Source organism: Lissotriton helveticus, chromosome 10, assembly GCF_964261635.1.
Source record: "Lissotriton helveticus chromosome 10, aLisHel1.1, whole genome shotgun sequence".
NCBI lineage: Eukaryota > Metazoa > Chordata > Amphibia > Caudata > Salamandridae > Lissotriton > Lissotriton helveticus.
Window position 1 is genome coordinate 816,448,343 of NC_136071.1, and position 12,966 is coordinate 816,461,308.

Below are 12,966 nucleotides of genomic sequence, written 5' to 3' on the forward strand. Positions count from 1 at the left end.
ATCTTTGGGCTACATTTGGCTACATTGGGCTACATTGGGCTACATTTGGGCTCTAACATATATATAGCCCAATGTAGCCCAATATATATTTTTTCAAAGTTAATTTTCGTAAAAACCACTGGAGCATATATCTTGAGACATAGCAAAGGCACATCGGGGTACCAGTCCCTACAATTTTGCCAAGTTTGGTGGAAATCCATTCAGCCGTTCGGGTTAAAAGTGAGTCCAACCGCCCTATGGAAATTAACATGGGGAAAACACGTTTTGGGACCCCCCTTTTATCTCGGCCCCCGCTTGACGGATCCCCCGAAACTTTCAGGGAAGGAGCGGAGCGCAGCGAGGCAACGTTAAGGAAAATTACAGGCAGATCCCTCATTCGGCGCCAAAGTTATTCCCAATAGAATGTTGCGGATTTCCTATGGGAAACAATCCTAACTATAACTACATACTGGCGACCGCCAGTAGGTAATATATATATATATATATATATATAAAATTTCTATGGCAAAATGAAACCCCTCATTTTGTTCCTTTTCAAATTAAATTTATTAAGTGTTACCACTTTATTCCAATCAAGATGACTTCAGGTGTGCCATACTTTTGTCATAAGTAAGACTGTTAGCGTTCTAGTTGTTCTTTAAAACACTCTGGGACATTCTGTCATTGGGCTATAGTTGGGCTACATCTGGCTGATATTTGGGCTACATTTAGGCTCTTTTGTCTCTGGTGGCCATCTTGGGAGACTGCATATCAGAATTTTTTTAATGAAATATAAGAGGATTTGAGAAGTCACTCAAAATGTGCCCTAATTTTTCTTTCTTCAGCACTAATCATAATTTCTATGGCAAAATGAACCCCCTCATTTTGTTCCTTTGCAAATTAAATGTTTTAAGTGTTAACACTTTATTCCAATCAAGATGACTTCAGGGGTGCAATACTTTTGTCATAAGTAAGACTGTTAGCGCTCTAGTTGTTCGTTAGAACACTCTGGGACATTCTGTCATTGGGCTATAGTTGGGCTACATCTGGCTGATATTTGGGCTACATTTGTTCTTTTTGTCTCTGGTGGCCATCTTTGGGCTACATTTGGCTACATTGGGCTACATTGGGCTACATTTGGGCTCTAACATATATATAGCCCAATGTAGCCCAATATATATTTTTTCAAAGTTAATTTTCGTAAAAACCACTGGAGCATATATCTTGAGACATAGCAAAGGCACATCGGGGTACCAGTCCCTACAATTTTGCCAAGTTTGGTGGAAATCCATTCAGCCGTTCGGGCTAAAAGTGAGTTCAACCGCCCTATGGAAATTAACATAGGGAAAACACGTTTTGGGACCCCCCTTTTATCTCGGCCTTCGCTTCACGGATCCCCCGAAACTTTCAGGGAAGGAGCGGAGCGCAGCGAGGCAAAGTTAAGGAAATGTACAGGCAGATCCCTCATTCGGCGACAAAGTTATTCCCAATAGAATGTTGTGGATTTCCTATGGAAAACGATCCTAACTATAACTACCTACTGGCGACCGCCAGTAGGTAATATATATATTTATGTATATATATATATATTTATTTATATATATATATATATATTCACTGAAAAAAACCATAGGTTTCACACCAGTTATAGTTAGCTGAACATTTTACTCATACAAAACCATTGAAATTCCCACATTATAGTTAGTTGGACTCACTATAACTCGCGCGCCCGCAATCCACTGCTGATGATGTCACATATTACATCATTCATGACATGGTCAGTGACATCACTGATGACATCACTGATGACATCTCAAATGACATCACTGATGACATCATCCAGTGAATGTGTGTTCCTATAAAGTTAAAATATGTTTTACATATTGAAGAATGAGTGTATGCATGAAGGATTTAGTAGGTGCGTAACTGACTGTATGAGTGAATGATTAAATGTGTCTTACTGAATGCATAGGTTAGTGACTAAACTGTCTGATTGTGTGCATCATTATGTCTGTTGTTGTGTAAGCTGCTGCATGTGTTTATTAGTAGCTATATGACTGGCTATATGGGTTATTGATTGGTTGCCCAAGTATTTTTATGTGAGGGTGAGTGTGTGTGGTAGTGGCTGGGAGGTGTGTGACTCTGTGCATAGATGTGTGAGCAGTTGATTTACTTGGTGTTTGGATTCAAGAGTACATGTGGAAACAGCTGTATGTGCGGTTGACTGTGTGCATGGGTGTGTTGGTGAGTGAATGGATTTCTCAGTGCTACATGTCCAAGTAAGTACACATGTAAAAAACAGTGCATGTGACAGTTGGCATATATATCAATGACTATACATGAGAGCCTGTGATTGCGTAAGTGACTGTATTGATCAATGTGTACTTGTAGCAGTGATTGTAAAAGAGTGTAAATATGTGTTAGTATATGTTTGAATAAGTAAGGTTATGTGTGTATAACTGTATAGATGAGGAAATGGGAGTGTGATTGATTCTTTTCATTACTGAGTAGATTAGAGAGTAACTCCATGGATGAGTGGCACTGTGTGAATGTCTGTATAGGTATATGAGAGCATATGATAGCGTTGTATTGATGAGTGACTGTATGTATGAGTGATTGTATGGGTGAATGAGTGGATGTGTGTGTAGACTTATCAATCAGTGAGTGTGTATGTAGTAAGTGGTATTGCTGTGTCAATGGTTTCAGGAATGGTAGTCTGTATTGAACACTGGATGTATAAAAGGTTAGATTAGAGTGTGAGGAGGTGCAGCGTATTATCACATGGTAATATATATATATATATATATTCACAAAACACAGTACACCAACCACCGCTCCTCGTTGTTGCGGGTGCGTCCTCTGCGCGTTGTGAGACGCGCCGGTTAATTGCACAACACCAGTTTCCCAATTCCGAAATCTGTTTACATGAGTGCACTCCAGAGCCATATGTCGAGTCAAAGCAAAGATTTCTTTTTATTCCGTCAGTTACAGCGAAACTTGACAAACCCGTTTCAGCGTTTCCGCCTTCATCAGTGCCATTTGATGATTCTGAGTCTGAAATAAACAAGAGAATGTCATCGGCATATGCAGAAAGTTTTAATTGGTGATCACCATAGGGGAAACCGGAAATAGAAGTATTTTGTCGAATATAGGATAAAAAAGGTTCAAGGGATAGAGGGCAACCTTGACAAACTCCTCTGTGAAGAGTGAAAGAAGAAGAGAGTTGGCCATTCGCAAGAACAGAGGCTTTAGGTGAAGAATATAATAAAGATATGAGTGAAATACATTTAGAACCGAAGCCATGCCATTTCAGTGAAGCAAATAAAAAAGACCAATCTACTCTGTCAAAAGCTTTTTCAGCGTCAACAGAAATAGCAGCCAAAGGTATGGAAAGAGAGGGGGCTTTATTTAAAACATTCAGAAAAAGACGAGAATTATCAGAAGTGAGCCGCCCTTTGATAAAACCGCATTGTTCCTTTCCAATAAGATGAGGCATGAATGAGTCCAAACGCAAAGCAAGTAGTTTAGCGAAAAGTTTGGAATCAACATTGACAAGAGATATGGGACAATAGTTTTTACAACATTTGGGGTCACAACCTTCTTTCGGAATAAGGCAAATGGTGGCATCTTGAAAGGTTCCTGCGGCTGTATCAGAGGAGGAAAAGAATTGAAAAAGTAATAAAAGCTTAGGTAACAAGAGGTCAGAAAAGTGCAAATAAAACTCCACTGGGAAGCCATCAGGACCAGGAGTTTTACCCTTAGTGAGAGAAGATAAAGCTGTAGAAAGTTCATGTAGGGAAAGGTCAAGGTCAAGAGTTGAAAAATCAAGGTGAGATGAAGAGGGTTTAGGTAACTTTTCAAAGTGAGAGTGAATCATAGAAGAAGTAGGAGGGGACTCTGGAGTGTAAAGCTGTTGATAGAAAAGTTGGAATTGTTCAAGAATATGTTTATCAGTATGGAGAAGAACATTATCAGAGGAAAAGATGGATTCAATGGAAGTGCGCTCCTTACGAGATTTAAGGTAATTAGCTAAAACTTTGCCAGATTTGTTACGCCCTCCATAATAACGCGCACTACTGCGAAGAAGAATTGAGGAGGCATTTTCTGTGGTAAACTTGTTGAAAGAGATCTTTGCACTGAGGAGCTCTGGGGACATACAATTATCGAAAGAAGTATAAAATTGATGTTCTAATTTTTTAATATATGCGAGAGAGGATTTACGTTTTTGAAGAAATTGTTTCTTTTTCCTAGAAACAAAATCAATAATAAATCCTCTTGCAGTAGCCTTAAAGGAGTCCCAAAGAATATAAAGAGGAGTATTGGGAGTAGAGTTAGTTTGGAAGGAGAAAATAGGGTCAGTGAGAAGTGCAGAATTAAAATGCCAGCGAGAGGGTTTTGGAGGAGGAGGAAGAAGTTCAATATCAGTTATAATGGGAGCATGAGCCAAAATACCAATAGGTTCAATAGAGGAAGATAAAAGATTGTGACTGAGACACTAGGAGAGAAAAATATAGTCTAATCTAGAGGAAGATGCATGAGGGTGTGAGAAAAAAGAATAATCCAAAGTGTCTGGATGCGCGAGTCTCCAAGAGTCGGAAAGATGCGTTTGAAGTGTAGTGTTCAAGAATTGCTTGTGGGATTTGTGGGGAATGAAATGGACAGAGGATTTGCGATCAAGGAAAGGATCTATAATCTGATTACAGTCTCCTCATAGAAGACAGAAATCATTCTTGTGCTGCATACACATGCTCGTAATTAAAGGCCAAAACACACAGTCGGGTTGAGTAGGACCATAAATATTAAAAACAGTTAGAGACACAGAGTTAATCAATAACTTAACCAAAATCCATCTTCCTTCTGAGTCTTTTTCTTCTAATAATACTTTACATTTCAATTTTTTATGAAGTAAAATAGCAACTCCATTCCTTTTATTGGAAGAGGGTGAAAATAAGACTGTACCCACCCAATTCCTTTTTAACTTAAGGGATTCAAGATCATTGAGGTGAGTCTCCTGTAAAAGAACAATATCAGGGGTATAGGAGGATAAGTGAGAAAGTACTCCCTGCCGTTTAATGGGGTTAACAAAACCTTTTACATTCCATGAAATAACTCTAAATTTGCAAACAAGATAAATATAATAACATTAACATTTGCAAAAAAGTATGTAAACAACATAAAGCCGAAAAGAGAAATGGAAACAACATCAGGAAACGGAAAGGATTGAAGAAAAGCAAGGGAAGGGGAAAGAGCAAGGGAGAAAAAGATGAAGAAAGAAAAGAGACAGTACATATCCAAAGGATGACTGAAGGAAACATACCTGAAGGGGAAAAACAAAAGGAGAGATGGGATAATGGCGGCACAAAAAAAGACGAACCACCCGAAGAACAGGGATCCAACCGCACCAGGACACAAATAGGAAGCTATGGGATAGGAGCCGTACAACGTATGGGATGGGATCAAGGGAAAGGAACTTGCGTCGGAATATCTGAAGACAAATAAGAAAAAAGCCAAGAACAATATTAGGAGAAAGCAATACAATAGAAACAACAAATAAACATATATAACAGAATATTCAAACATTTCTCATATTAAATCTGATAAGAAACACCAACAGGATAACAGTGAGAAAATAAAGGAAATAATACAGATGCAAACGCCAATTCAAATCAGCCAGTAGGAGGAGTAGATGTATCCATGCTGCTGTTGGACTGAATATGAATGAAGTTCTTAAGCTCATTAGGATCCAAATAAGTCCAAGTACGATTCTTGTGGGTATCCCTGAAAGTGCATGGATGGAACAAACCGTATATAGCGCCAAGAGATCTCAAAGGAGCACGAAGATTCAGGAATTCTTTTTGTCGATTTGCAGTAACATTGGAGACATCTTGAGAAATAACACTCTCTGACCGTGCCAGGAGATTTGACGTTTGGCTCTTGCTGCACAAAGGACCTAAAGTAAGTCAGTAAATTTCAAGAAGAGAATAATGACTTCACGAGGTTTTGATGAAGTAGATGACACCGAGAACCAAGTCTGTGAGCTCTCTGAATACTAAGAGAAGTAGTAGGAGGCAAATCCAGCAATTTCTGAAGAAAAGAAGTGAAAAAAGTCACGGGATCATCACTCTCCAGGGATTCAGGTAATCCATAAATACGAAGATAATTTCTCCTGTTCCTGTTTTCTAAATCTTCCGTATGCTGCTGAAGAGATTGGACAGACTTTTCCAAAGCAGAGATACGTTGAGAATTGGTGTGAATTTCCGTAACTTGTTGTTCAACAGAGGTAAGTCCACTGTCCATAGAAGACCATTTCTCCTTCAAGAGTTGCATATCACTACTAGTCTCCTCTACGAATGGACATAAAGCGTGAATTTCCTCCATAATTAGTTCCATAGAGAAAGTGGAGAATGATTTATCAGGAGACGGAGGATCATGTTTCAAGCGCTTGGTTGACGTGTTAGGAGGAGAAGCTTTGTTAGATGTAGATGAAGTAGAGGAAGAGCGATTAGATGTTACTCCAGCCATTTGTATCTCAGTAATAGGAGAACTTGGGGTTGAAGGCTGCGGTACTCGAGCAGAGTTGGAAGGTACAAAAACAAATTTGTGTTTACGCAGTTTTCCCATATACGTGAAGTATAGTAGATGTGAGCTGAAAGTCAAAGTATTGGGCAAAGGATAGAAATAAAGTATTGACCTGCAACCAGATCGCAAAAATGAGCTGACCAATGCAGCACACCCAAAAAGGTCAGAGAAATTCAGTTGTCCGTGATGTAGCAAACGGAAGGAGGGGGTCCACTAAGGAGATACAGTAGCAAGTTGAGATGTGAAGCCAGAAATTTCACAAAAGAAGACACATGAGGCTCCGGAGTTGATGACGTGAAGAACTCTAAGATGGCAGCTAATGACGCAAGAGAAGAGGCGGAGGAGACGTTATTAAGCATGACGTGCTTGAAGCTCTGAAACGGTTTCACTCTGTTGTCTAGGTATTCTGCTGAACAGCACTGCTGACAGGAACCCACAGCCACAATAACAACAGGAGTAAAATTGCTGAAAAAAAGGCCGGTGCAATTGAATTACTCCTTCATGCGGCCATCTTGAACGGTGCTGAAAAAGCTCCTCAGATTATATTACATCAAATATAACTTGTCAGCTGGAGCGTGCTGTATGAAACATACAATTCTGTCATTTGTTAGTTCAGCAGGCTGTAGACACTGGGCAGCGAAATTGCCAAGCAGTAATCAACTCTATGGAATTCAGCCACTATTGTTATGAATAGGCTGACTGAAGCACAGCGGGAACTGATAATAGCACAGGACACGCATGGAGGTAGTATAGCACTGCCTCCCTTACCAGGTTTGCAAAGCGTTCCATATGTAGTCAGTTTATAGTATTAGTGACAGTCTTTAGGCAATAAGTCAGTCATAAAGTGATATAATCACACGCGCTGAGGAAAACATCAAAATGGCAGCCGATGATGCTGGAAACGCCGCAAGTGAGATAGGTGAAATGAAACGCGCTGGAGATTGCAAAACAGCCTCACCCTATGCTCCAGGCATTCCGCTGCATAATACTGTTCACGAAGACCCCACAATCACGAGAATAGCAGGAGGAAATTGGTGAGGAAAGAATCGGTGCGGCAGAGCTCCTGCCCAGGCGGCCATCTTGCCGTGGCGCCGAAACCACGCCCCTGATTTCCTTGTTCTATTGCTGGCGAGGGTCCATTTTTTAATCTGTGCCACCATATGATCACTGAAGGTATCCAAACCATCACGCGCTACAATTGGAATAAATTTGGACTTCAGCTTAAACTTATATATTACCTACCGGCGGTCGCCAGCAGGTAGTTATAGTTAGGACCTATTATCCATAGGAAATCCGCAACATTCTATTTGGAATACCTTTGGCACCGGTTGACGAATCTTCGCGAAATGTTTAAAACTGGTGGCCTGCTCTGGTCCGGTCCTGTCCTCAAAGTCTTGGGGTGATTTGTTAAGCGGGGGATGAGAAAAAAGGGGGGTCCCAATACGTGTTTTCCCAATCCAATTTTCCTCAGGAACCTTTAATCACAGCTACAGCCCGAACTGCTGATCGGAATTACACCAAATTTGGCAAAGAGGTAGCCCTTGGTTCACACTTGTGCCTTTTGGTTAAATGGTGTAAATCCGTTCAGCAGTTGCTGAGAAAATCAAAAGTAAAATCATAGATATATCTAAGGCGCGGTGGATCCGCGCACCCTATGCGCACCCAGCGCGCACCCACCTGATCACGAGCTGCATGCTAATTGGCTGTCAACTGGCTGTCAATACTCCAAACCAGGAAGTGTTGGCAAACATTTTTTGCCTCGGTAGAAGCGAGGCTGAAGAAATCAGTGGAACAAGTGTTCAAAACGTATAAAGGGGGCAGGGTAGAAATACCCTGACCCTCTAGACCTGCTTAGGGGGCCCCTCCAGTACCCCCGCCCCCCCCCCCCCCAATTATTATAATTTTTTTTAAATGGAAAAATGTGTGCAGGGTGCGCGGATCCATCCGTAAAAAAATAAAACGAAGCGTGGGCTCCCGTGCTTCTTTAATAATTAGCCCCGGGGGGGCCAAATCCCAGGGGCAAAAATAATAAATTTGATGGGGGGCCCAAAGGGGCCCCCAAGTCTTGGGTAACAAATGGGTGGGGGGGGCTTAAAGGCAACCCCCCAGTAAAATATATGGGTGGGGGGCTCAAAGGCCCCCCAGCCCCGATGACCGCTACCCCTTGGGCTTTAAAATTAAAGGGTGGGGGGATCAAAGGCCCACCAAGCCCCGGGGACCACCACCCCCGAGGCTTTGTATGTTGTGTGGCCGTGGAGGGCCCTGGGGACCGCCTCCCACCAGGGGCAGCTACTGCAGTGTCTCTGGGTGCCCACCCTCGGGACACTGCAGTTTGCTATGGCAGGGTGGGAGCCGAGGCTCCCACCCTGCCATAGCAAACTTGGTTTGGATTTTGAAAGAGAGAGCAATGAAACCTGCTCTCTCTTTCAAAATGCTAACCAAATTGCCTTTCCTCACAGAGAGCTGCATGTCCGTGTGGAAAAGCAATGCCGGCACCACAAGGACGCGGGGAGCCGCCTGGGACTGTGGGGGCATTGGGGCTCCCCTCACGGTCCCCAACGTTGTATATAGGATGGGGTCCCCCGGGAGAATAAAAATTAGTGGTGGGTACTAATTTTTTTACTGTAAAATTAGGAGTCTCTAAGTTTTGGAATGTCGACAATCCCGTCTCCCACTGAAATAGCCACAAAGTATTTAGTGAAGCCCACACTGTGAAGCGTTTCACAAAACTTGAAACAGCAGTGTCTGACTGGGATCGATAAAGAATTGCCCACTGATGAGTACAGAGTAGGCAAATTGTACATTGGGTTTTGTAATGCCAGTGACTGCTGCTCGTGCCCTCTCTTGAGTTTAATTCAAAGAGTTGTGTACCCCTTTTGCTCCGTCATCTCTGTTTGCTTTCCCCTCTGTCATCTAGAGGCCCCTGGGGAAATATGACGGCTTCCCTACAGCCAGCACCTCTGAAAAGCTAGAAGAGCTGGTAAAGAGTATTACACTTCCAGTAATAAATACCATTCCCTACTTAGTAAAACTTTGAGCCCCGGCACTTATTCTTTTACAGATTAAGTACTGTCTTAATGTCACATGTGAATTGGGCGTGGAAGGGCACAGAGACGTTTTGCAGTCTAGGAGAACGCCACCTTCCCGAGTATTGTTTACTAACTGTTCAGGGAGTTTGAGGCCAACTTAAGTCCAGGGATCCTCATACTCAGGGTCTTTATTTAAATATACAGGGTGGACCGCGGCAGTCCCTGAAGCCTCGGTGGTCCTAGGCAGTGCCCTATTTGTTCTGTAATCACACGGGAAATACTTGTTATAAAGTGATACACTCCTAGAACTTTTGCAGTTGTACAATTATCCAGGATTCCTTTTTCTAACAGTTAGATTATTTTTTGTAGGTGCACTCTAACGTTAAATAGTATTGACCTTAAAATCTTCTATAAACAGATGATTATCACAATAAATAATAGTCAAGTGTTGTCAAAAAAGACGACCTACACACTCAGTTATTTTTTTTTAAAGTAACCTTTATTAAAACAGAAATAAATAGAAATGTAACTTTAACAGAACAGTGTAGTAAAAAAAACGTGGGTTGGACTCCAGTGGAAGCAGTGTAGGAAACCTGCAAGACAAAAATGAAACATAAGTATGTGTGCCATGTGGAAGAGGTAAAGAAACCTAGGGCCAGATGTAGGTCACCAAATACCAGTCGGTAACGGCCGATTTCGGCCGTTACCGACCGTATTTGGTGATTGAGATGTAGGGGACCTATATTTTACAGAATAGGTAAATTTACAGATTCGGTAAATTTACCGATTCTGTAAAATACCGAATCGGTAAATATACCGAATCTGTAAATCTATATGTAGGTGGCACTGGAAACAGTGCCACGGGCCCCTAAGAATTCGTTATTTACCATGTAATACTATTGCATGGTAAATAACGAATTCCTGTGTACATGCACATCTGTGCATGTACACCTGTGCCATGTGGCACACATACATGCCCTGAGGGCATGTATGTGTGTCACATGGCACACAAGCCTGAATCAGGGGTGCAACAGGGTGTCAAAGTGACACCTTGTCCCCCTGTAGAATTCGGTAATTTTACCGAATCGGTATTTACTGATTCGGTAATTGCCATAGGTTTCTATGGGCCTCTACAGATTCGTTAAATTAATCGGTAAAAATACCTACATAGCATTTACCGATTTGTAAATACCGAATTGGTAAAATTTGGTATTTAGAAATCGGTAAAGGACATTTACCTACATCTGGCCCCTAGTTCGAATGAAAGGACCATAGTGAAAATGGAAGGGAGGGGCAGTGGGTGGAAGGGAGAAGGGGAGGGAGAGTTAAAAGAAGAGAGGCAGGAGTAGATAGAGCATTGGCCTATTGCACTCAGCCCTTAGTGTTTACCCTCCGTCACCCGTTTGTCAAGGACGCAGGGATCTGCGATATAGAGTGTGGTTTAAGAATTCATTAAAATTAAATACATGAAGCCAGAGATTATGGGCCATATTATGTAGGAAGGGCGATAATATTATCGCCGTTTTAGCGTCAGGAAACCGCCGCTAAAGCAGCGATAAGGGGTTCTTAATATGCTGTTGTGAATTCCCTGAGAAGCTCAGGTTTTTGTGATGGCCTATTGGTGTCTATTACAGGCACCAAGCGTGTAATAGACACCAATAGGCCATAGGCGGAGCAATGCGCCCGCCTCTGGCCAATTGCGTGCAGTCTTTTAGAATAAGACCTACGCAAAGGCCAATGGGTAAGCACAGAAGGAAACACACACGCACGAGCGTGTGCAATTCTTAGGTTAGGTTAATATCCTCGTTTTTTCACTTACAAAATGTCTCGAGTGTGTTATCAGCTTTGAAAACCTCATACAAAAGGACTCTCGCTGCGCCAGCAGTGCTGCGCACTGCAACGAGAGCACGAGCCGTACTGCGCACAGCAACACAGGCGCGAGCCATAAAACAACTGAGAAAGGAAACGTGGTCAAAATAAGATGGTAAGTTTAAGGGGACATAGTATAAAAAAATAAATCTACTTTGCTACAGATGTGGGAGCAAAGGACATTTGGCCGACTATAAAAACTGTCCTGCTATTGAAAAAATAATAATAATGCAATAAGACAGGGTATATAGGACTGCGTACGCCAAAATCGCTGCATCGCCTTCTTGTATCCAGTCTGCTGCACCCTATCTACTCCCTCTGCTGCGCACCCAGGCCTCACTGCTCACCTTTTCGTGGACATGGCACCTTCTACATCATGCAGTCTGGCTCTGCAACAAAGAAGTCTCATATTTGGTGCTGAGTCTTGATATCGCTCTGGCAAAGGACATACTTGTGCGCCCATCATCATAGCAGGTTGCTCACCTGCTCAGTCCTTGTGGTGCCACTAACTCACTGACCAAAGAGGGCACACACGTGGTGGTGGGCTCCCCTGTTCGATGGTTCGGGCCTACATTAGGTGTAGGGACCACCAGGGCAGGCCATCACAGTGCATGCGATGGGAGCAACTCTGAAATGGTGTAGAGCACGTGCACCCGGTCTTGTTTATTGGGAGGGTCACGTGTCTTGTGACGCCTATGCTGGATGGGTGTGGTGTGGGTGTATACCAGCCATGAGAGAGTGTCTCTGCCGTTCTGACAACTAAACCTGTGACCAGCTGATCACTACAATGAAAATCTGGGCAATGTTGCGTTGTTGTCCTTTCCTGTAAGCATAAGCGGAGTGGACTGGCCTGACGTATGCCAGTGCTGCGTGAGTCTGAGAAGAATGACTCCAGTGAGCTATATGAGAAATCAACTGATTTGGGTGTCTGTGTTGTAGTGCTGCCGCCACCCGGGTCTTAAACGCAAATGTGTCATTATGTGAGTGAAGTCACACAACATGGCCAACATGGAAGGTATGGGGAATCACTGACCCTATATTCATCCATAGTTGCACACATAAAAGATGGTGGACATGATGCATTTCTATGGATATGAATGTTTATTGCACATTCAGTGGAGTGTTGTAGCTGTAGCAATAAAGGGCCATGAAAAGTTCAGGGCAGCTAATTAGAGCGAAGCTTGTGGTCAGAGTTAGGCTGCGCCAACATATGTACTTATGTCATCAGTCATGTACACTGTCGAACTTGGTGCTGGAAACCAGGGTTCGAGCCTCGGAGTTCCGTCCACATCCTGTGATTGTGGGCAAATCACGTAATCTCTGCGTGCCTGAAAGTGTAATGTAAAGACAGTGCTCATGTAAAACGCTGAAATACTTTTGGGTCAAGTTTGCGCTATATAAATATGCAACGAAAAAAAAACTCCGGCAATCACAGACACTTATAAATTTACTAAACACTTTGCTTGCATAACTCTAATGATTCAGGGCCCGATGTAGGTAAAACGCATTT